The 24099-nt window shown below is 47.3% G+C and overlaps 1 protein-coding gene across 1 annotated transcript in view; it reads right to left on the bottom strand.

Moving 5' to 3' along the window:
- LNPK (lunapark, ER junction formation factor) overlaps positions 1 to 24099 on the bottom strand; it is a 691124-nt gene that overhangs the window by 22010 nt on the left and 645015 nt on the right. The gene's annotated exons all lie outside the window — the stretch shown is intronic.

Here is a 24099-nt window from a genome sequence, read left to right as displayed (position 1 = left end):
ACCTGATGAGGAAGGGAAAGGTTTTTGGCCTCATTTCTATATATAAAATGAACTCAGGGAAAACTGAGATTATGGATTGGATTCAGGGTCTGATAAGCTGTGGGGTGAAGAATCAAATAAGGTACTTGGGCGTGCAAATAACACAGAAAATGGAAAATATTACAAAAACTAATTGGAAGAAAGTTAGTCAGGAAGTAATCGGCCTTCTCTCAAAATGGGCAAACCTACCACGGAATATCTATGGATGGGTAAATCTCATAAAAATGATAATTCTATCAAAAGTGACATTTCTTTTTAATACTATCCCGTTAACTATCCAATAGAAAGATGTAGCAAAACTTCATGGGAGAATAGGAAGCTTTATCTGGGCATCGAAAGGCCCCAGGATCTCCTGAAAAAATACTGCGTAGGCGGATCGAAATCGGAGGACTGGCACTACCAAATATTCTTGTGTATTATGCTTTTCAGTTTAAGAACGATTGCATGCTGGCCAACAAAACCAATAAATCAACGGTAGATGCACTTTTTTTAAGCATTGTTGATTGAGGTCCTACAAGGTCAAACCAATTTTCTTTTTAAATATGGTGACCACGTTTTTTTTTTTTTTTTTTAAAGGTGAGGCTCAAGATTTTGAATTCAGCATTACATACGTGGATGTATGTGCGAGAAACTTAAAGAATCCCATACTTTTCATTGTGGGCACCTATTTGGGATTCTCCTGGTACCCCGGAGTGTTTGAGGGATCAATTAAGTCAGCCTCTGAAAACGGGCGGTATTTGGAATTGGGAAGACCGTAAGGTTGGTACAAATTTGATGAGTTGGGAAGCTTTGAGCAATTGCATTAATGGTCTGTTGACGAGGTTCAAACATCAGTTGAGTGCCTGGTGGGCAACACAAGATTGGGTGTAGGTAGAGAATTCTAAATTTGATCAAGTGACTAGAACTGGTCAGTGGAAAAAAGGAAACATCATTTTGGTATTGGACTTTCGTGGAGATGGGTGGGAAGATTGAGAATGACATTTTAAAGCAGTGGGGCAAAGAGTTTGATAATGGAGACTTGATGCAAATGTGGAGTAACTCGTATAGTACACTACGACAAGTAGTAAAATCGACACCACTCAAACAGAACCACCCATTTACTATGCATAGAGTTTATTGGTCCCCTGCAAAACGTTCTAAAGTTACTGGTAACACCTATACCGGTCGCAGGTGCATTCAAGTAGCAGCTGATGATATTCATTTGTTTATGCTTTGTTAAAAAATTAGTCCCATTCTGGAACTAGAGAAGTGATTTTTTGGGAGAAACTATTGGGATACAACTTAAAGTAAGCACATGTATAATCTTCTTTGGGCTAAGTTTGGATTAAGAAGTGCAAATCACGGTGGTCATATCTACATTTCTGTTTTATGTAGTTGTTGGCAAGGTGTGAGATTTGCAGGTTATGGAAATCTGAGAATCCTCCGACCTTCTCGGAGTGCCTTAGAAGTATTTATATAAGCGAATCTAAGATATAGCGTGCGATCTAAAAACTAGAGAGAAAGTGTGGGCTCCGTTGATAAAGTGGAGAGAGAAGGAAACTTGAGTTCCATGATTATGCCACCTACTCTGTTGGCCATATTATCTCCTACCCTCCATCAGGCCCAGTGAGTAAAGGAGATAGAATTGGAAACAGTAGTATACTTGTGGGCGGCCACTCTTCCAGTCTCACTTCATGGTCTACGGTCTGGTTTCCCCTGGTAAGACCTAGAGAGACTAGAGTATAACCCAGCAAGGTATTGGGCAAAATGAGGACAAAAAATAGATAACTTATGTTACCATATGAAACATATGCCCACTAGAGGGTTGGTTTTAAAATAAAACCAAATAAGTGGACATGAGGTATAGTTTCTACCAAAATGAAGAAATTAAATATGAACCGGGTGAACAAAAGGTATGATCAATAGATTAACATAAATGAAACTATGAAAAGTTGTCACTAAGAGGGAATTATTATTTCTATTTGCACTATATTCTCTAAATACTAGTCTAGAATTGCACTAGAATATTTCACTAGTTACCAGAATGCAAAGCACTCCTAAAAAAGGATGTGATGTAACATGTGGTAAATGTGTTTTTTTAAAAATATGAGCACTGTTTGATGCGTTTTGTACCCGTGATCAAGGTCTCTGGACAGACCGAAACGCGTAGGGCTGTTGGGCTTGTCAGTTAAAATGCTTCTGAAAGAAATACTTGGTGAAATAATATAAATATATATATTTATACAAAATATTTGAATTGACAAATTTATAATAGTAATACTTTTTACCACCAATTGATTAATTGGAAATAGGCTAATTTTTCTAAAGATTGAATTCTAAATGTAAAGTATATTAATTTACATTGGTCATATTATTTGCTTAAATTAATTCCATACAATGAATTGTAATCATATTTAACCAATATGAGACTGATACAATTAATGCTTTGGAATAGGAAATGTAATATTACAAAATGGCGCCCATGTTTCCTTATCTACTGATGTGGTGCAGTAGTCCTATGTTTATGTCGATTTTCTGTGATGTCCACACTTTGGTTTTTTTCATATATACTTTATTGTAACAACAAAATAATGACCCGTGACCAAGGAGCTAGGCTCCGAAACGCGTCGGGCAGGACTGACTATTTATGACTCAATAAATCCAATTCACACGCAAAAACGGAGTTTGGGCTCGGTTCTTTCGCTCTTTGTTCACAAAGAAATCTACGAAGGAAGTTGGTGATATATATATATATATATATATATATATATATATATATATATATATATATAAAAAACCGTTTCACTTCCTCTGATACGCCGGGACACTTCAACAGCGGTGCATCCGGGGTCTGAGGCTTCCCTGTCAATATACTTTTTCACCAAGCATAAACAAATACGCCGATGCACTCCCTCCAAACGAAATAGCCACTCCAATTAGATTGCGAATAAGAGTATTTATTTCATTCCGGCCATCTTATAGAGGTAAATCTCGCTATAACATAAGCGCTGTAAGTGGCTTCCCCACTGCTGAAAATGTGCATTACATTCTATTTCACGATTTAAACGATATACATTACATTTTATAGCAGAGGTTCCTAATTACTGAACCATATCCATAAACAACGGTTTGGATGTACTTTCCATCTGTTGGAGTGGCGTCTCTAAGCTTCTGGGGTAACTTTGGAGAAAATATTACACAGTGACCTTGGCCGTGGGAGATGCACCGCCCTACAATAGAACTGGGGTCTGTAAAAGCCAGCCCGATTCCGGTGCAGAAGGAAAAGCAAATTAAAGCCGCACACCTTATATCGCAGCCCACTGGAGGGTTGAAAAGAACAGAATTTACATTTTGCAATAATGGGGTGTGTTTAATATCGGACAAATGACTTGGACCCTGCTGAGGGAAATATTGACACTACAACCCCCAGCATGCTTTTCACTGGAGAGGGCATGCGTGCGGCCATATTAAGGTTGTGGGTGTGATCCAGGTTTTGTTTTGGAGTCCCACCCTGTGATTAAGGTGAATGTTTCACCGATACGCGTCAGGGCAAGATCATGAAGCGATGAAAAGATGTGCTGCCTTGAAAATAAAGGTTCGGATGAACTGTCCATCTGTTGGAGTGGCGTCTCTAAGCTTCTGGGGTAACTTTGGAGAATATATTATATATATATACACATACATACATACATACATATATACACACACACACACACACAACCACACTCGAACATATATACACACACACGTGTAAATATACGCATATATACGAATACATACATATACAGTTAAGACTTGGCATCCTTGGCGTGGTTTAACCCAACGTTTTGCCTCTACCTCCTGCATTTTTTACTGTGTACTGGATTTCGTTTTTTCTGGTTTTGAGGCTTAGGGCACTTAGCCACTGCTGATCAGTGTCACAGTGCAAGTGCTCCCTGTGTAAATTATGATTATGATTGGTTATCCATGATTGCAGTTTTTGATTTACTGGTAAGTCTCCAGTAAAGTGCAGTGTGGGCGCCCAGCGCCGATAAATCAAATGCCACTAGTAGACCTGCAGCATTGATTGTGCCACCCATGCCAGTAGCCTTTCAAATGTGCCTCAGGTCTGCCACTGCAGTGTCTGCGCACGCAGTTTTAGACTGCCATGGCGACCAGGCAAGTGCACCCACTTACCAGGTCATAACCTTCCCTTTTCTTATATGTAAGGCACCCTTCAGGTTGGCCCAGGCTACGCCCATGAGCAAGGTGCACTGTGTGTGAAAGGTAGGGTACGTACAGGTGTGTTTTACATGTCCTGAAAGTGAAATACTGAGTATTTCATTTTCGCTGTTAAAAGGCTGGCTGTCCCTCAGGCTATCATTGAAGCTGCACTGCAACATTATCACGCTCCGCCACCGTGTGGATGAAAACATGATGCAGCTCCTGCCGGCGGCTGAAAAATCTGCTGCACGCTGAGTCCAGTGCACCTAAGCCGAGATCACTTCACCAACTCCGACACAGACCCTGCTGTGCAGCTGAAAGCAACGATGCATCTTGAGACCGCAGCTGAAGAAATAGACGCAGTGTCTATTTGCCACCGCATCAACCTCCAGGTCGTCTCAGATCTCCACGTATCGCACCTGTACAGCAAGTTTTCCGACGCAACACCCACAGAACAGAGCCGTCTTTAGTCGACGCATCACTTGCCCCTACAGTCTGCATTCGACGCATCACTTCTCCTGGGTGCAGAACTGTCGCACTGCCTCCTCAAGGACTCAGGAACTGACGCAGCCCTGTGTTTTCCAATGCTCACCTTCTCTGCGGCTGTTCGGCCTTGTGAATTTTGACGCATTTGAAGGTACATTGTGTACAATCATGCATCCATAGATTTCTATGGCTAGAATTGCTTGAAATCTTTTTAAAAAGTCATATTTTGAATCGTGTAAGTTGGAATTTTGTCATTTTTGGGCTTGTTTGGTTTAGATAAAGATACTTTATTTTTCTAAATTGGCGTGGTGTCAATTTGTAGTGTTTTCACTGTTACTATCTGGGTACCAATATTTTACACATTGCCTTTGCGATAAGCCGGTCTGCTCGTGCCAAGCTACCAAGGGGTGAGCAGGGGTTATCTAAAGTGTGTAACTCCTTTATCCTGACTAGAAGGAAGGGTCCCTACTTGGACAAGACGCACACCTCTGCCAACTAGAGACTCCCATTTCTAACAATCAACATATACACAGCTATACACATACATATATACATATGCAATTATATAGACCAGTTACCTTCTGTAATGCCTTATCTGGTAGAGACAGGATCTGGCCGCAGATTCTTTATCTTAGAATCCACCCCAGGATCTGGAAATTATTTTGAGCAGTGCCTCTGCGTGTCAGTAGAGAGCGTTAAGCAACTCTGCAGCCACACAGTCTTCCGAATGGGACATTAAAGGAGTCCATATAAGCTCTCCCCCGACAAGCTGACATCAGTGTCTTTTGTGACCATTTCCGCGCCAACAAAGCTGAGCCAGTTAGAGAAACAGTCTCTGGAAACAGTGTGCCAGAAAGGTAAACATCTTGTATCAACAAATACAGATTGAAAGAACTGCAGTACAATGCTAAGGGATCTAGGAGACCTCAGTTCGCAGAGTGGAGAGGATGGATGGGTCGATAAGGAATCTGGAGCTAGATCCAGTCTTTACCAGGTAAGGCATTACCAAAAAGGTAAGTAACTTGTTCATCTGACCTAGACATCTAGACACAGATTCCTTATCTTAGAATCAGATGCCCAAGCAATACCATCCTTGGAGGAGGGGCTGCAAACTGACCTCACCAAGGACACCCAAATAGGAGAAGCTAGTCCAAAGGATAAAAAGGGGACAGACTATCCGCAAAAATATAGGTGAAGCAAAGATGCTCACCGAAGGGACTGATCTCCAAGAAGGACTATGGGAAGCCCGTAGGAAGTAGAAAGCTAAAAGACCATGAGAAACACTGTATAGAAACAGTAAAATAGGCAGCCCCAAAAAGGGACACAAACAGCGATCGGGGAATGCAACAGGACCAAGGACAATAGTCCATAGCGTCCTGGCTCAAAACCAATGGAAGGAGCATCACAGCGTGTTCAGCCGCAGTGCACACATACAATGAATAAAGAGCACCCACTGATTGTCAAGGAAACTATCTTGAACAGATTTCGAAAAAACAGACACCCAATGACTAAGAAGGGTGTAGTTACAATGCAGCGACATACACTGTATAGAAGGCCAAATGACCATATGTGCAAAACACATGCATATACATACATATATATATATTACCTACTGGCAGTCGCCAATAGGTAGTTCTAGTTCGGACCTAGTTTCCATAGGAAAGCATTTTTTGCTTTGGCTATAACTTTGACGTAGTTAGACCAATCTTTATGAAATTTTTCAAAAAAAAGTGTCAAGGTAGGTCCTGGTTGTCATTGAGAGTTTGGGGTGAGTAGTGCAGTCGGCACCAAGAATTTGGGGCGTGAAAAAAGGGTGCGTTTGTAATGTTAATTCCCAATGAAACCTCTAGCCACACCTACAGCCCGAACTGCAGAAGGGACTTACACCAAATTTGGCACGGAGGTAGATGTTGGTTCGAGGAAGTGTCTTTTGCTTATTTGGAGTAAATCTGTTCACTAGTTTGAGAAATTTAAGTTTAAAATGATGGTGATCTCTCTGGTCGCATGCAGGGAAATGCACTGATCTGATTGGCTGCCAAAACTTTAACCAGGAAGTGTTGGCAGTCATCTTGGGACTTGAAAGGTTATATTTGGGTGTGTGACATACTGTGGAGGAGGTCATCAGTGATGTCATTCGAGAGGTCATCAATGAAGTCACTGACCATGTTATGAATGATGTAATATGTGAGGTCATAAGCAGTGCATTGCAGGGGAGTGAGTTATAGTTAGCTCAGCTAACTAGAACTGCTGAATTTCTCTGGATTTGTATGAGTGAAACCTGACCCCAACTATAACGTCTCTGAAACCTTTGGTTTATTCAGTGAAATAAATATATTGGAAGTAAATGACATCTACAAGAGAAGCAATCAAGAGATAGGTATGTACATGCAGACACATCCAAAGATAAATGTATAGAAGGAGAAATGTGCATATAAAAACATAGAAATTACAATAGACGCACAAGTCATTAAGGGTACAGCAAAAGTATATCCACTCCTCATAAATAAGGTAACCAACATCCTCTGCCAGTGAACGGGAGGGCGACAAGCAGAGGAACGAAGACACTCCAAGAACAGAAGTAAACGAAGGAAGGACAGAGATAATACATCCTACCATTGTAAAACATGAGGTTACAACAGTAACTGAGCTGGAGACAGAAAGACAAAGCAGGGAAACCGTAACACAGTGCTACATACGAGTAGTAAGTGGAAGGCATTGCCCACTACAGGAAGTAATAGGGTTTTGCGTTGCATTCGCTTATGCTTAGATTGGGGTGTTTTGCAGTGACTGTATGATATCATGCGTAGATGATTTAAGTTGATGTATGAATGTGGCTTAATGCAGAGAAGTTAAAGTGGTTATCAGGTCTGTCGTGGCTGAAGATCCCGGGATAAATACAAGATGTAAAGTCAAGTTACAGTGTAGAAGACATTGGGTGTAGTGGTCTGCTGAGTTGAGGTGCTAGTCGTGAGATGTCAACAGCACTATTGAGACAGGAACTTAACCTTTGTGTGAATGTGAAATGTGGTTCGTTTGAAATCCGATCTGCAAAAAACTGGCCTCTTCACATTACAGGCTTCTGCTGGCTCGGAGGTAGTTCCACTTACCACTCGGTGGAAGAGGAAAGAGAAAACTATAAGGTCAGGGGAGCCCAAAAAACGGAGACTAAAAAAAAACTGTCATCCTCTGTTAAAACCTACCCCTTCATTGAAGTCGTATTTTAAAATCATGGAACAGGTGACGGTCTCCAAAGGGGATAGGCCGTCCCCCTTTCTCTCTCTCCTACCCCCACTGCAACCACGCAAGCTACGGCCACGGCTGTTAGTCTCTCCTATCCCTGTTGAAAATAGATATTCTGTCTTAACGTGCGACCCAGAGGTAGATGTAGAGGAGCAGGCTTCTCTGGAGCAAGAGATATCCAATCATCAAATGTCTATCAGTAGCGCACTGCTCCTCATCCTCCACGGATGCTGGAGCGGTTGAGAAGGACAATGGGAGCTCCCTGGAGACGGCATCAGCTGATTCAGGTAGTGGCCTCTTACAGTTGGGGTCTCTCCTACACTCCCTGAGAGGGGACCTCATATCTAAATTCGAGATTTCGCAGGCCAATCAAAAAAGCATCAATGAGAAGTGTTCCAATCTAGAAGCAAAACTCGACGAGGTCTGTAAACGGACTGGGGTACTGGAAGAAGAGGTGGCCGTGCTCTCGGGAGTAACACAACGACATAAAAGGGACATAGCAACCCTTAAAACTCAGAATAAAACGCTCCAGTTGGATATTGAGAGACTTGAGATCCACTCAAGAGGAAATAATCTGAAATTCCTAAAGATTCCGGAGGGGGCAGAGAATGGGGATGTTAAGTCACTAATATGTAAACTCCTCAGAGGGAGTTTTAAAAGATAGACCCGATATAGATCTTGAGTAAGAAATTCAGAGGGCCCATAGGGATCCCTACAGATTGCATGCTGGGCGGAAAACCCCCAGAAGGGTCCTGGTCAACTACCACACTTACACTATAAAGGGGTTGATACTAGGGAGAGCGTTAACAGACACCTCACTTCGGATTGAATCCGCAAAATACCTAATTCGTTCGGATGTTGGTAAAGCCACAGCGCAAAGGCAGTAGGAGTTAGGGAACAGGATACCCGATCTGAGAAGTATGGGCGCACAGGTTCAAATGAAATTTCCGGCCTTTTTAAAGGTAGTCTGGAGGAATAAAACGCATAATTTCTTCTCTCCTCAAGAAGTTGATACCTTTCTCATTCTAATGAGAGAAAACTTCCAGTAGAGTGTTCTTTGCTTTTTTCCTCCATCTTTCTTTGTACTGAATTTCAAATCATAGTATAGTATCAAGTGAAAAAAAAATATATAACAAAAATAAAAATTAAAAAAACATTTTTATATATACACTTAATAGGGGGAAAATAGTTCGGGAATAAAAAAAAAAAATCATAGTAATACACTAGACTTACATTTAGTTGCCTATTCTCTACAATGGGGTGATCCTGACCAGATCCTGCGAGTCCCCAATAGGCGACAAGATCGCCAAAGCAGGTAGGGGGGGGTGGTTCCTCATGGGAGGTGGGTTGTTTGTCGGGTGGCAGGGGTAAAAAGGGAAAAAAATAAATCCTCATATACATATGAAGAAAGATAGCCTTCCTGGGCGGGAGTTGGGAAGTGATTCAATCGAGGAAATGCTGATATGACCAATATTTCCAGTAAAATTAAGATCATCAGCTGGAATGTTAACGGCCTGAGGGATAGGAGAAAGATGTCCAGGTAAATGAATATCTGCATAACTCTGGGGCCCATATTTGCCTAATTGAGGAGACTCATTTAGAGATGCGAGAGCGTAAATTAGTGTTCAGTAAATATCGGTGGGTCCAAGATATCCTTAGTTCGGATCAAAGTGGCAGCACAAGAGGAGTGGCAATAGTGATCAGAGTCAATACTGGGATCAGGGTGGAGAAGTTTGAGACAGACCATTCTGGGAGGTGGTTGGTGGCCTCATTAGTAGTGGGTAGTACCCCTTTTGTATGTGCAGTTTACTATGGGCCTAACCAAGATGCCCCGGCGGCTCTCACGAAGCTTAAAGTCAGTTTGGGAGATGTGGCAGGACCGGTCATCCTGGGAGGGGATTTTAACCTGATTTTAGATGAGAAATTGGATCGTACGTCAAGGGTAAAGTTTATACCCCCTTTAGATCTAGAACTGAGCTTAAGACTATTATTAAAGACTTCAATCTAATAGACATTTGGAGAGCCAAAAACACCAAAAAGGATTTCTCTTCCTATAGCCGAAGATATGGACATCATTCCAGAACTGACATTTTTTTATTAGACCAGTCTCTTTTTTCTGCAGTTGAATCCATTTCCTATATTCCTGCTCTTTTGTCCGATCATTCTGTTGTGGAATTAGGTATTCATTTTAAACAGAAGGAGCAGCAGAGGAGGTGGACTCTGGATAGATCCTTATTACTCCAAGATGAGGTTAAGTTAGATTTAGCAAATCGGACAGACAAGTATTTCAGGTATAATAATGGCTCCACAAGTGACCAGGTGGTTTGGGAGGCATTTAAAGCCTTGATGATCAGAAGAAATAAACTCAGGAGGAAGGTGGAGGAAGGTTGTCTTTTGAAGCTTAAATTAAAAGAGCAGGAGCTTCTGAGAGCGTGAGTAGACCAGCTAAATACCAGACTACGTTTACAAAAGGAGCTGGACGGCCAGCGGGCAGAGTACCAAGCAAGCCTTGATAAGATTTTAAAGTACAGATGGTACACTAGTAAACTCCAAAATTTCTCCTATGGGGACAAATGTGGCCGTCTCCTGGCCTAGAAATCCCAGGTAGACAAGACTAGAAATCAGATCAACTACTTATCTCTTTGTGGTACAGGAATGGTCACTGATGATGAAGATCTAATCAGGGAATAGGCTAGACTATTTATGCAAGATTTATACAAGGTCGACACCTGCCATTCCCCACAGAGAGCGGAAGATTGGCTAAGCCAGCTAGAGCGTCCCAATCTATCTGACGTGGATAGAGTCTATCTTAGCTCTGACATCAGCGAGAGCGAAGTCAGAATCCAGATCATGTAAATGACTAAGGGAAAAGCAGCCGGTCCTGACGGACTCCCAGTAGAGTTGTATCTGATAATCCTTGATCAAGTTGCATCTGTCCTGATGATTCTGTTTAACAAGATCTTCTTAGGAGGGGAGATGGCCCCCAAATCATGGTCTGAAGCCACTGTTACCTTACTATTAAAGCCCAATAAAGATCCTCAAAGAATAGAGTCCTACAGACCAATTTCTTTATTGAATTTGGACTACAAGATATTTGCTGGGGTTCTTGCAGCAAGAACGGCTAGAGTGATCAAAACTATCGTTCACCATGACCAGAGGGGCTTTATTCCGGATAGGCAACTAAATGAATTAACATTCCAAGCTATAGCTGCAATTGATGTTGCAATTGATAAGAAGCTTCCTCTGACTCTGGTAGCCATCGATGCTGCTAAGGCTTTCGACCAAGTTGACTGGCTTTATCTATGGAAGGCCCTAGGGGGGTATGGATTCCCCAATAATTTTGTTACAGCTATCAAGTCTCTCTACTGCTCCCCGTGTGCAAAAATCTTAGTCAACGGATCTCTTACAGACTGGGTAACCATCGCCTGCGGAACTAGGCAAGGCTGTCCTTTATCGCCCCTATTATTTAATTTGTGTATAGATCCTTTTGTCTGCCAGCTCAGGTCCGACCCTGTATTTAAGTCTTTCAAGATCTCAGATCTGGAATTAAAGTTTGCGCTATACGCTGACGATTTACTTATGTTTAAATCAAATCCAGCTGAAGCTCTCCCAAGATTAATAGATCAGGCCGAGGCCTTTGGAGATCTCAGGATACACTATTAACAAAGATAAAACCGAGATCATGGAATGGCACCAAGAGGCAGGGACATAAGGAGTTAGGACTCGTATGAGGTACTTGGGGGTACACTTGGCCCAAAAAAGACATACCAAAAATTTACTTGGATAGAGTCTCAAAGGATGTCTGTGCCCTGCTCCAGCGGTGGTCATCCCTCTCATTAAACATCTTTGGGAGAGTTAATCTGATCAAGATGATCATCCTTCCAAAAATAACATTCCTATTCAATACTATTCCTCTATCTTTCCACACACCAGCTATTAAATAATTACAAGGGAAAATAGGATCTTTCATCTGGAACACCAAGTCCCCAACAATCTCCTGGAAAAAGCTAAGGAGAAGCTTAAAAACAGGAGGGCTGGCCCTCCCAGACATACTTGTATATTGCCATTCATTTCTTTTAAAAAATTTCAGATTATTGGCTGACAAAATAGACTCATACTCTTTAGGCACACTTTATAAAGCACTATTGCAAGATATACCACAGGGACAAGAGTTATTTCTTTTTAAGTTCGGGGATCCGAAGTTTTTTTTTAAAAAGGTGAGGCTCAAGATTCTGGGGGCAGCGCTGAAAAACTGGGCATATGTTAGGAAAAGTCTTGGTATTCCCTACTCTACATCTCAGGCCCGATCTGGGATTCTCCCGGTACTCCGGACTGCCTGAACGATCAATTGTCCCGGCCCCTGAGGATGGCAGGGCTAGAATATTGGAAAGACCTTCAGAAAAATTCGCAGCTCCTAAGTTGGGAGGCTCTTTCGGGTTTGACCAGGGGGACACTCACCAGATTTAAATATTATCAGTTGACAGGATGGTGGGCAACCACACTATGGGACTTCGAGGAATTAAATCCTAAATTTGACTCAGTATCAAGGAGGGGTAGATGGAAGCGTCAAATCTCGTTTTGGTATTGAGCCATATTAGAGGCTGAGAATGTCACAGATCTTGAGCTACAAAAACTCTGGGGTAATTTTCTGAGTCCAAACACTGGCCATATTGATAACAAAGACCTATGGATCGATTATTTTACCATCTTACAGGCAGTGGTTAAGCCCGCCGCGCTAAAAAGAAATCACCTATATACTATGTATAGGGTCTATATAACCCCCACAAAACTAGTTAAGTTTACCAACTTGGAATACTGCTGCCCAAGATGCAGACATCCTGCCGCAGATCACCACATGTTTGTTGACTGTCCAGAGATAAGAAACTACTGGATCAAGATTCAGGAATTTTTGGAAGATGTTTTCCAACAATCTTTGGTAGTCACCTCAAGAACTATTTTCTCTGGATTGAGGCTAAATTACAATCTAAATGACCCCTCCACAAAACTCTTCTTTTATGTTATTCTTCTTGCAAGGGGGGAAATATGCAGAGCTTGGAAAGATGTAAATCCTCCCACCTTTTCAAAATGTCTAAAACATATCATTATCACGAGTGAATCGGACATGGCATGCGACAGCACTAGTCTTGATAAAATCTGGGCGGCCCTTGTGGCTTGGCGTAACAGGTGAATGGTCTTCCTATGATTCTTCCGGGCACTGTTGGTTCTCTTTCTCCAAAGTAACACAGGGTCCCCACTATGGTGTGAAATAGAGCGGACTGGGAAAACAGTAGCGTCTTGAGGGATTTGGCCCCCCCTTCATGTTTATTGGTCTATAACATCAGGGCTGGAAAAGTTTGACCAATTGTGAAGGGACATGCTATCTCCCGTCAGGATCCCACAGCTTGGTATATGAGGAAAACCAAAAAGAAAAATGAAATGTGGTTGGTATAGCTAATCTCAGTGCCTGTGGAATAACTATCAAACTTAGTGACATCCCGCTGGTCGAGGTTTCACTAGAAGAGAATGATAGAATAGGTCGGGAAATATTGTTCTGAATTACCTCTTGAGTGTATGAATAATCTTTAATTTCTTTAAAGGAGCAGAGTTAGTGGTTGAAATTGCTTGCATTGTTCTGCATGAATTGCTTAAAGAACGCGCTTGACAGAAAATTGAAAAGGAGGGCGAGCTGCTGCAAGGAGAGGGCGCTTAATGCCTGCAAACCTATAGACCATCCAGACAGATTTCAAGGAAGGGTCGAGAAAGCCATATGCTAGATGGGAAGCAGAACAGAAAGCTTGGAGAACTGACATGACGGAGGGAACTAGACTATATCAAAACATACATACATATATCCAAAAACACCCAGAAGCTTGAGGCCGCACAGCACTGCAGGTGAGTAACAACTCTATTTAAACCAAGCAGCCAGCTTAACATCCCTTTGAAGTCCATGGCCTGACGTGTTTCGATGCCGCTGTTTGCATCTCCTCAGAGGCCGTGTCAGCGGAGGTGATTAGTGGCTACGTAATCTCCCCTGCGTGTTTCCGTAATAGGGGGCTTTCAGTGCTCCTTCTTTGGTGGCAGTTCATTTGTAAATGCACGCTGGGATTTGAGGTCTCATTTTGCCAATTAACTAACTATATTATGTATACTCTTATTAGAGTTGACAAATGAATTACTGTATTCTCTTGGCTGTAATCTGAATTCTAAGTGCAATTTTGGATGTATGAATTTCAATTCAGGCGCTTATTAATCTGTTACGGGCAACGCAATGTAATTTAGCAACTGCGGGTATGTTAATTGTGTCAACATTTCATGAGTTATATTTGCTGTTAAAAAAAGCTCGTATTCATGAATGGACATTGCACGAATGATCGCATGCTTGTAACAAACTACGAGTCTGTTTAGTTCTAGCACTATGTAGTTTCACGTGATTGGGTCACATGGTGAGAGTTTAAAAGGTGCTTTGTAAATAGAAAACTATATTCGTGAACAATCCTGCTGGGACAGGCGAAACACGTTGAAGAGCGACATTAAATATTGAATTACTTCACCACATGGCGTCGTTTTTCCTCATGGTACGTGGGGTTGATGTTGGAGATTGTGACCAAGTCCTGCTTGGGTGACCGGCTTCAACGACGCGCCCTCTGTTCTGGTGGTGGCAGCAGTAACGCAAGCAAAAGGAGGTGATATATATACAAAATTTCAAAGTGGTCAGACGCGGCAACAGTGCTGGGAGATGCGTCTGGGGATCAGGGCACAGAGGGCCGCTCGTAGGAGTGGTGGGATTTTAGGAGCACCAGGAATCCTGGTGTGAGTGCGGGAGCAGATAGGCTTGCCTTTGGCATGCCTCACAGATGAGTTTACCTTTGGAGCGCCCGTTACGCGCATCCACATTCCAGCCTCTATTAAGTGAATACAGTTTGGGCAGGCAACCAGTTATTACTATACAGATGGAAAATCAAGTGATGTAATTTCCTGTGCAAATGGATGCCAGGAAATCCAGTCATGTCACTTCCTCTACAGATGGGAAATCCGATGTCACTACCTGTGTAGAGAAAATGACATCACAAAAGGCTGCTGCTGCAACGTTGCCCATCAGGACCAAGTTTGGATCAAACTCAGAAGGTGATCAGGAGGCACGCTGATGCACTCAAGTTTTCTTGAGTTCCAGAGTGGTAGGAAGGGGCAGAGTCCAGCTTGGATTTTTTGTGTTTCTTCTTACTCACACAATTACTTTGACTGTGAATGACTTTGGGAGCAGGAACAGGATCTTCTTTTCAACTTTGACTATTCATCCCACCCCAGGTGGGTCTTCAAAGACTGCTCGATTCCCTTGCCCAGTATTGCATCACGAACATGCTCGAGATAAATGTGGCAAAAACCAAAGCAATGACAATATCATCCGGAAAAACTAAAAAAATCACGTGGCTCGTCAAAGGGAAGAGATTGGAAACCGTTTCCGCCTATAAGTATCTGGGAGTGTGGATCGATCACAAAGGGAGAACCTCTGCGCATATAACTGAAATGCAGGCTGTTGCTCGCTCCCTGGAAGGGAGCTTTATAAGAACGAAAAGCGCTTTGCACTCCCAGGACCTAGTACCATTAATAAAACTGATTTCAGCAAAATTTCTTCCCACAATCTCCTTCGGTGCAATAACATTTAAGGACAAAATGAATAATTGGTTGGACAGAGCTCAATCGTCGTGCTATCGCAGGGTTTTCCGACTGCCAACTTCAACTGCCCACGCCCAAATCTGGAAAGAATTTTTATTGTCCTCCCAGAGATGGATAATGAGCGCACGTTACATCAGCTATTGCCTAAAGTCTAAGCATGCTAGCCCTTACACCTTAAAGAGCTGTTTATCGTCAGTCTTCAGTAACCACAAAACCTCCTGGAGTAAATATCTGACATCATGCCTTGAATCCCTCAAAGCAAAGGACATATGGTTATCCTCCGTCCCTATCAACGTGAAAACAAAACTCCTAACCAAACAAGCAAAAATTCTATCGAGCGATTCTGACGAGCAACGTGTCGCCCAGCTCTCCCATGGCCCTTGGGTCTCCAAATTATACGCCCCAAAAACTCTTCCGTCTTATCTCGCATCTTCTACGAAAGTCCACACAAAACTTCAACTAATGCGACTCCGATTCGGCCTAATTCCGCTGATGGCCTACAAGTTTGGCCAAGGATACAAGAAAGAAGTATCATCGCAATGTCGCTTTTGCAAGCTGGACGACGAAAACCTTACTCATATCTAGTGCATGTCGAAAACTCCAAGCTCAAAGAAACTTTTGGCTGCGTCCAATTTGGCTGCTTCTTAACATCAGGACTTGCCAAGAAGCATTAGACGCTTGCATGAGGGGCGACTCCCCGCAGTTGGCGGCGCGTTTTGTTAAGTTTCTCAGAAATTAATTCCCCTAACTTTGTCTTTTGACCTAGTCTGCGTCTGTTTCCCCTCCAGTGACATTATCATCCGTCCTCTTAACTTTCATCCTTCTGTGTTCGTAATTGATCTGTGTACCTTCTCTCCTTTTTTACTACGCAATGGTCATTTCTGTGAGTGCAATTTGCAATGATTTTAATTAATTGTGCAAATAAAAACTTTACTTACTTAGACTATTCATCACGTGGAGTCTTTAGGGGGCGTGGCTTGAGCGCCGAGGGAGATGGCGGCGTGAGCCCGGAGCTCCGTGCCTCTTCCCCACGATACTCCAGAAAACGGGGCCGGAAAACCCGTGTGTGCCCCGGCGCCGGTAGCGGACCTGATGGTGACTGGCTGGGCAGGGTCTGAGCTGCTGGCGATACTGCAGCGCCGAGATCGGCCGCCGATCGCAGCGGACACCGGAGCGGAGGGAGAGACGGCGGCGCGCAAGATGGCGGCCGCGACGGAGCCTTGATTGACCGAGGGCTGCACAGCGGTCCACACACCCGGAGCACACGGAAGGGGCGCGGCCGCCGTCTCGGACGTCTCCGACGGCGATACCCCCCACAGCGGGAGAAGCTCCTTGACCCTCGGCTGCGGTGCGCGGCGGCCGCGACCGCCAGAAGGAAGGGCCACCGGGTGCGCCACTGCAGGCGGAGCCACCAGGCAGCCTCTATTGCCGGGAGGGCGGAGAGACGGACTGCGACCCAGCCCTGGGCACCGGACTTGACGGCGGGCGAGCGGGGGCAGCCCTGAGAGGTGGACCACGGGGGACGGGACGCAGTGCGACACATCCCGGGCCCCCCCCCCCTCTTTTTTTTTTCTTTTCGCCCCCCGCCGCGAAGGCTTGAGCAGTGTATGGGGACATAGCGGAGACGCCCTCAGACCAGCGGAGGACCTCCGGCAGCGCCAAACTCCCAGTAGCGCGACAAACCTGAACCGCTAGCCCAGGAGAGGGAGGACAGTCTACCACAGTCCCCAGGAGGCGAGCTGCACAGCGGGCGCTGCTTCTGGAGTGCGGTAACTGCGCAGCGAGATCCCGTAGCACACAGGAGCCGGCCACGTGGCTGAGGCCCGAGGGAAGCAAGCACTCGGAAAGGACGAGGGAGGCGAGGCCGGCTACAATGGGGAAGCCAAAAGCCAAGGCGGAGGAGGCGGCGACGTCTAATGTGGCGGAGGGGGGCCCCGCTGAGCAGACGGACCTGCAGCGATTGCAGGATCGGATTTTGGACGCCATAACGGCCACTCGAGAAGCGCTCCACAACAACATAGCGCAGGTGGCGTCGGGGCTGGGCTTGCTCCGGGCGGACCATGACAAATTAAAGGACAGGGTCACGGAGGCGGAAACGGCGATCAAAGACCTGGCGCCAGCTCACAAGGTGATGGAGATCAAGCTGACGGAGGCCCTAGACCGCATACGCACCCTGGAAAGGCGAGCGGAGGACGCAGAAAACAGAAGTCGGCGCAGCAATGTGCGGGTCGTCGGCGTGCCAGAGACGGAGGAGACGAGGGACATGGTGGCCTACATGGAGGAATGGCTAAAAACAGTGGTGGCGCCGGAGGGGCTTTCGCCATTCTTCACTCTAGAGCGTGCACATAGGGTCCCCTCAGGACCTCCCAAGCCCGGACTCCCGCCCAGGCCGATCATAGCCAAGGTGCTCCACCACAAGGACAGAGATCTGCTCCTACGGAAAGCTCGAGAGGATGGCCCTTTCCAGATTGCGAATAGTAGGGTCACACTTTTCCCAGATTTCACCTTCGAAACGCAGAAGCAGCGAGCCTCCTTCCTTACAATCAAAAGGGAGATGCGGACTGAAGGAATTGCCTACTCCTTACTATTCCCGGCCAGACTACGAGTGGTGGTTGACGACAAGGCGATCTTCTTTAACACGTCAGCGGAAGCCTGGGACTGGTGGGAGACATACAAGGCTGGGACTGACGGTGCCAAAATACGAGAGGAGCGGGAGAAGGAGCGGGAGCGCTCGTCGGCGCGGCTGCGGAAATCGAAGAGGCTGTGGAAACGAGGACGGGGGAAGCTGGGACCGACGGCCTCCCAAACTGAGGCAGAGCGGCAGGCAGCGCTGTTGGAAGCAGGGAAGCTGGGGCGAGCGGAGGCCCCTGGATCTAGGGGGGCCACGGACTCGGACACTCATGTCTCTGCCTCAGGCTCGGAGTCGGACCACTCCGGGATTCATCAGACAGAAGGGCCGCTGGTGACGCCGCAAACGTCGGATGAGATCCTGAATATTTGAACTGCTGGCGGAGGACAATGGGTAATGTTTAGATGGCTAGGAGGGGGACCCGTGCCACAGCACGTAGTGGGGGTCGGGGCGCACCGGGGTGCTCAGTACAGGGAGTCCATGGGTACTTGGGGAGGGAGCGAGGGGCTGGGCGGCGCAACCCCCCTCTGGCCGAGGCCACACTCCGTTGGCCCTTAAGGCACCCACAGCTACGGCTGTGTAGTAGAGACCTGGGTCAATCAGGGATGGGAGTTTGGATGGGGACTGATATCTCGATATTGGGGCCTGTTCTGGGGGAGGGGGGGGGGGCTCCACAGTTGGGGATTGTTTACTCTGTTTGAAGTTATTGACCCTGGGTTCACCATGGGTAGGACTGTTTAGTAGCTCTGTTTTGTTCAGGGGGGGCACCACCACCGTCGAAGGGCTGGAACTGGAGGGAGTGTTTCGACCGGATCACTGGGACAATGGCTGATGTGAATAGACTGAACTGTATTACCTGGAATGTGCGGGGCCTACACTCTATGCAGCGCAGACATAAAGTCCATGCCTATTTAGTGCGGAGGGGGGTACACATTGCAATGTTACAGGAGACTCATCTTACACGACAGGAGGGGGCCGCACTACAGAGGAGATGGCGGGGACAGGTTTTTCACACCAGCTACTCGGCCTATGCGAGGGGAGTACTCATATGGATTAGAGCAGGCACACCTTTCCAGCTCGCGCGCCAATGGGTGGACCAGGAAGGGAGGTATGTGGTGGTAGAGGGGAAACTAGAAGGTAAAGATGTTGTGTTAGCTAGTATATATGCCCCGAACACGGACCAGTTGGCCTTCCTCGCGACACTATCAGGGACGCTGGCTCACTCCCTGGCGGGCCCGGTCCTGCTGGGGGGCGACTTTAATTCCATTGCAGACCCCTCGTTGGATAGGTCCCACCCCCCCTTACAAGATTCCCCAGTACATAGGCTGTCTAGGGGCAGGAGGGAATGGCAGGAGAGCTGGGAACTTACGGATGTATGGAGAGGACAACACCCGACAGACCGGGATTACTCGTTTTTCTCCGGACTGCATGACTTGCATGTCCGGTTGGACGCGATACTCTGCTCCCGGGGGGTGCTGCCGTACGTCACTGGATCGGAGTACCTGTCGAGAACGATCTCAGACCACAATCCACTCCTAATCCGGCTAGCGTGGGTAGCGGAAAAACCCAGGATCCCGATCTGGAAATTACGGCCTGAGACCCTAGAAGACCCCCTATTCGAGGCGGCCCTGGCGGAGGGGGTGGCCTTATACTTCGCGGAGAATGAAGGGACGGCGACCTCTAGGGCGACGGAATGGGACGCCTTTAAGGTAGTGGTGAGGGGTATCTGTATCAAGGAGTATGTAGGCGTAAGGAAGGTGTTGCTGGGCGATTTGGCTAAGGCGGATGCCAAGCTGAGGGAAGCGGAGAGGGAGAGGCCCGGACACCCGGAACTCCAGGAGACATTAGGCTCGGCTAGGGAGGCGGTAGCCATTGAAGTAGAGAGGCTCCGAGCCTTTGACTACAAGCGGTATGTGCTGCGTTCCCATGTGGACGGTGACAAGGCGGGCACCCTCCTGGCGTGGCTTTCGAACCCCACTAGACGGTGCGCTCCCATACTCCAACTGAGGGATGCATCGGGCGTGGTGCAACACACTCAGCTGGGCATAGTCGACGGCTTCCAGAAATACTACGAGGGTCTGTACAGGAGTACCCCGGGAGACCGGACGGGGCTGGCGGAACCCTTCTTGGCTGGTCTACCCCTACAACGGCTGGAGGCAGAGCAGGCGAAGGACCTGGGATCGGACATTGACCTGGGGGAGATCAGGGCGGCAGTACGGCGCATGGCACGGGGCAAATCACCGGGAATAGACGGGCTCCCCATAGAGTTCTATGGTAAATATTTGGATGTTCTGGCGCCGCGACTCCTAACCGTGTATGAAGAGGCCAAGGCGGCGGGCCGACTACCGCAATCAATGCGGGAGGCATTAGTGGTTCCGCTACTGAAGCCCGGTAGGGAGAGTAGTGATCCCGCGTCCTACCGACCACTCTCTATGCTCACCGCAGATTATAAGATCCTGAGCTCCATTCTAGCGGCGAGGCTCCTTCCTCACATGACGGGGCTTGTGCACGAAGACCAGAACGGTTTTATACCGACGCGCAACACCACAATGAACATCAGAAGGCTTGTCCGCCTCATGGACGGGCTGGACGGCGGGGCTGGGACGGAACTGGTCCTCTCGGTCGACATTGAAAAGGCTTTCGACAGTCTAGAGTGGGACTACATTTATGCTGTAATGGAGCGATTTGGGCTGGGTGCTGGCTATATTCATTGGACGAAGGTCCTCTATGCGGAGGCGATTGCAAGGGTGAGGGTGGGTTCGACGGTGTCCCTCCGCTACCCGGTAGAACGAGGCACTCGACAGAGCTGCTCCCTATCGCCGCTTCTATTTGCATTGGCTATAGAACCACTGGCGGCTGAGGCCCGGACAGGGCGGCACTTCCATGGAGTGCGGGCCCGGGACGGGCAACATTTCATCTCGCTATATGCCGATGATTTACTGCTCTTCCTCCACGATGGTGTTGGGGACTTGCAAGGAGCGGAAGCACTGCTAGAGAGCTTCGGAGAGATATCGGGCTTGAGGGTTAACTGGCCCAAGACGAGTTTGTTCCCACTCCTGGAGGGCGCCGCCCAGCCACAACACCAGTCGGAAGCGACCTGGGAACCTACCTGTATTAAGTACCTGGGGGTCCATATCTACCATAAGACGGATGACTTGCTTGAGGGCAACCTGGGGCGATGTGTACGAGGACTGAAGGGCTGCATGGCCTTCTGGGCCACGTTGCCGCTCTCGGTGGCGGGCCGGATCTCCCTGCTGAAGATGGTTGCCCTGCCGAGATTGCTGTATTACTTCCGGACGCTCCCAATCTGGCTGCCTGGCTCCTTCTTCAGGCTGCTTAAATCGCTGATTACGTCGTTCGTATGGGGAGCGGGACGGTGCAGAGTGGCGCTGGCCACGCTTTCTCGCCCGAAAGATGAGGGGGGGTCTGGCGGTGCCGGACTTTGAACTTTATTATCTAGCGGCCCAACTGCAGGTTTTCACGCAAGAGGTAGCGAGAGTATTTCGAGGCCCGGAGGACGAACGCTTGCGGGGGACGCCCAGACACGTCCTGGCGTATATTACCCTTCAACAGCGGCTGGACGGTCGGGATTTATCGCTGGAACAACGCACGTACCGCCAATGCTGGAACCGGGCACAGAGGAGGGCGGGAATCCGGCGCCCATATGCGCCAGAGATTCCCCTGGGCATGCTAACAGCCTTGCCGCATGGCGGCGACTGGTCGCATCTACAAGAATGGGAAGAAGCGGGAGTACAGGTGGTAGGGGACCTCTACGAAAATGGAGTGCTGCTCCCGTTCCAGGAGTTAATGGAGCGCTTCGATATCCCGAGAGGGGAATTTTTGCTTCATGCGGCAGTATCCAGAGCAGTGCAGGCCCACGGGACTTGAGGAACCTGAGACGGCGGCGGCGTGCCAATACGCTATGATGGCGGCGGGCACGGTCAAGGCGGTAACGTGCCTTTACAACCGGATGATTAGAGAGAATATCCCTCCTCTTCTATCCCTGAAAGCCAAGTGGGAGGTGGACCTGGGTAAGGATATACCTGACACAACGTGGGCACAGCTTATCCGTAGGGCTCGCAATAGCACGAGAAACGCTAGGTTTCAACTAATCCACTATTATGTATTGCACAGGGCGTACATGACCCCGGGAAGGATCAGGCGGTATTTTGGCGAGGTAACAGCGACCTGTCCCCGGTGCCCGGAAGAGGGGGCCGAATTAGTGCACATGCTATGGGCGTGTCCGGCTTTACGGGGTTACTGGCAGGACATTGGGGAGGTTTTAAACGAGGTGACTGAAAGGACCTTAGACTACGGACCAGCGGAATGTCTCTTGCACTGGTTTCCCCACACCCCCAAAAACAAACTCACGAGCAAGTTTATTGACATGGGATTAATGGTAGCAAAGAGGGAGATCACTAGGAACTGGAAGGCGAGGGTGGGACCAACTCCACGGAGGTGGCGACAGGAATTTCTAAAATGGGCGACGGCTGACAGCACACACAGGTACCAGCTTGCGCGCAGGACCCCTAGCCAGACAGCGGCTGACACTGCGACCTCCTGGGAAGTACTGGTACAGGCACTCAGGGACAGCGAGGCTGATGAGGAGGGGGAGGCCCCCGAGGCAGGTAGGGCGGAAGAAGCGAGTTGAGGCTCTAGGACCAGCAGATATGCAGGGAGACTGACACCAGATCACCAGGAATGACCGCTACAGGAGCCGTAGATGGGTGGTGGTGGGTGGGGTGGGACAAGGGGGGGAGTTCTAGGTTTTGCGCAGGGGGTGGGAGTTGGGGCTTGCGCGTAGTTGGGTAGGACTGGAAAAGTAGTCCTGCACGTAATCCGGACACTAACCACTCCTCGATATTGAACGTCAGGCATGGAAGAGCAGAGACATCATTGCCGCCCGACCCCCGGGTTGTGGGCATGACGGCTGTGTACTGGTCAGCGAATCACACTGTATACCTGCGCATTTTTCTGAAGCTGCTTATGTGTAAGAGCCTGTACAGGTATGACTACAATAAAAATTATTTATAAAAAAAAATAAAAAATCACGTGGAGTCTTTAGGGGTTTCCTTTGATGACAATGTTTTGCCTTGTGGTTCCGGATGGCCTTCAGGTTCATCTGGGTGCAGTCGTAGCTGGTTCCGGGGTAGTGTTCCAAAACCTGGCACCACAGACATGTTTCATGGAGGTCTGTCACAGACAACTGTTTCAGACAGTTCCTCTAAGTCTACTTTTGTTTTCGGGCGGGACATCTCTTACACACTGAGAAATTGGCGGGAGGGATGAAGGTCTGGGGAGACTACTTAAAAGGCAAAGTAGCTCTGAATGTGCGGCTTAAGGTATGGGAAGAAAGAACCGGATGTCAGTGTTCATGGTTGGCATTTATATTCGGCTCAGATTGTCACTTCCAGAACAGAACGGCGTTGGTGAGGGGCTACGTGGATCCACCTACTGACACACAAGAGTACTGCTTTGACTTTTCTGGTCTGAGGCCTGGGAAATATTCACAATGTGAGTAATCTGCAGTTAGAAGTATCCATCAATAGTGCTAGAGTAGTAACTATAATATTGTAGTAATGTAGAGAAGAGTGTGGAGAAGTGTGGCTCAATGGTTAGAGCGGCAGATCCTGATGCAGAGGTCTGGCCCGGGACCATGATTCAATTCCCTCCTCGGCGGGTCTTGAGCTCAATTTCCTCGGACCTGATAATTCTCGCCTCGGTGCCTATTCTAATCATGAGTCCCACTCTGCAACTCTGGGCAATAGCTTGCTTAATCTCCACAGGAGTGGGCACTTCACAGGGAAAAACCAGGAAGGGTTCCACAGCGGTATGCGTACAAGCGCGGG

This window comes from Lissotriton helveticus, chromosome 3_1 (assembly GCF_964261635.1).
Source record: "Lissotriton helveticus chromosome 3_1, aLisHel1.1, whole genome shotgun sequence".
NCBI lineage: Eukaryota > Metazoa > Chordata > Amphibia > Caudata > Salamandridae > Lissotriton > Lissotriton helveticus.
The sequence above is the reverse complement of the archived record's forward strand: the minus strand, read 5'-3'. Positions and strand labels throughout refer to the sequence as shown.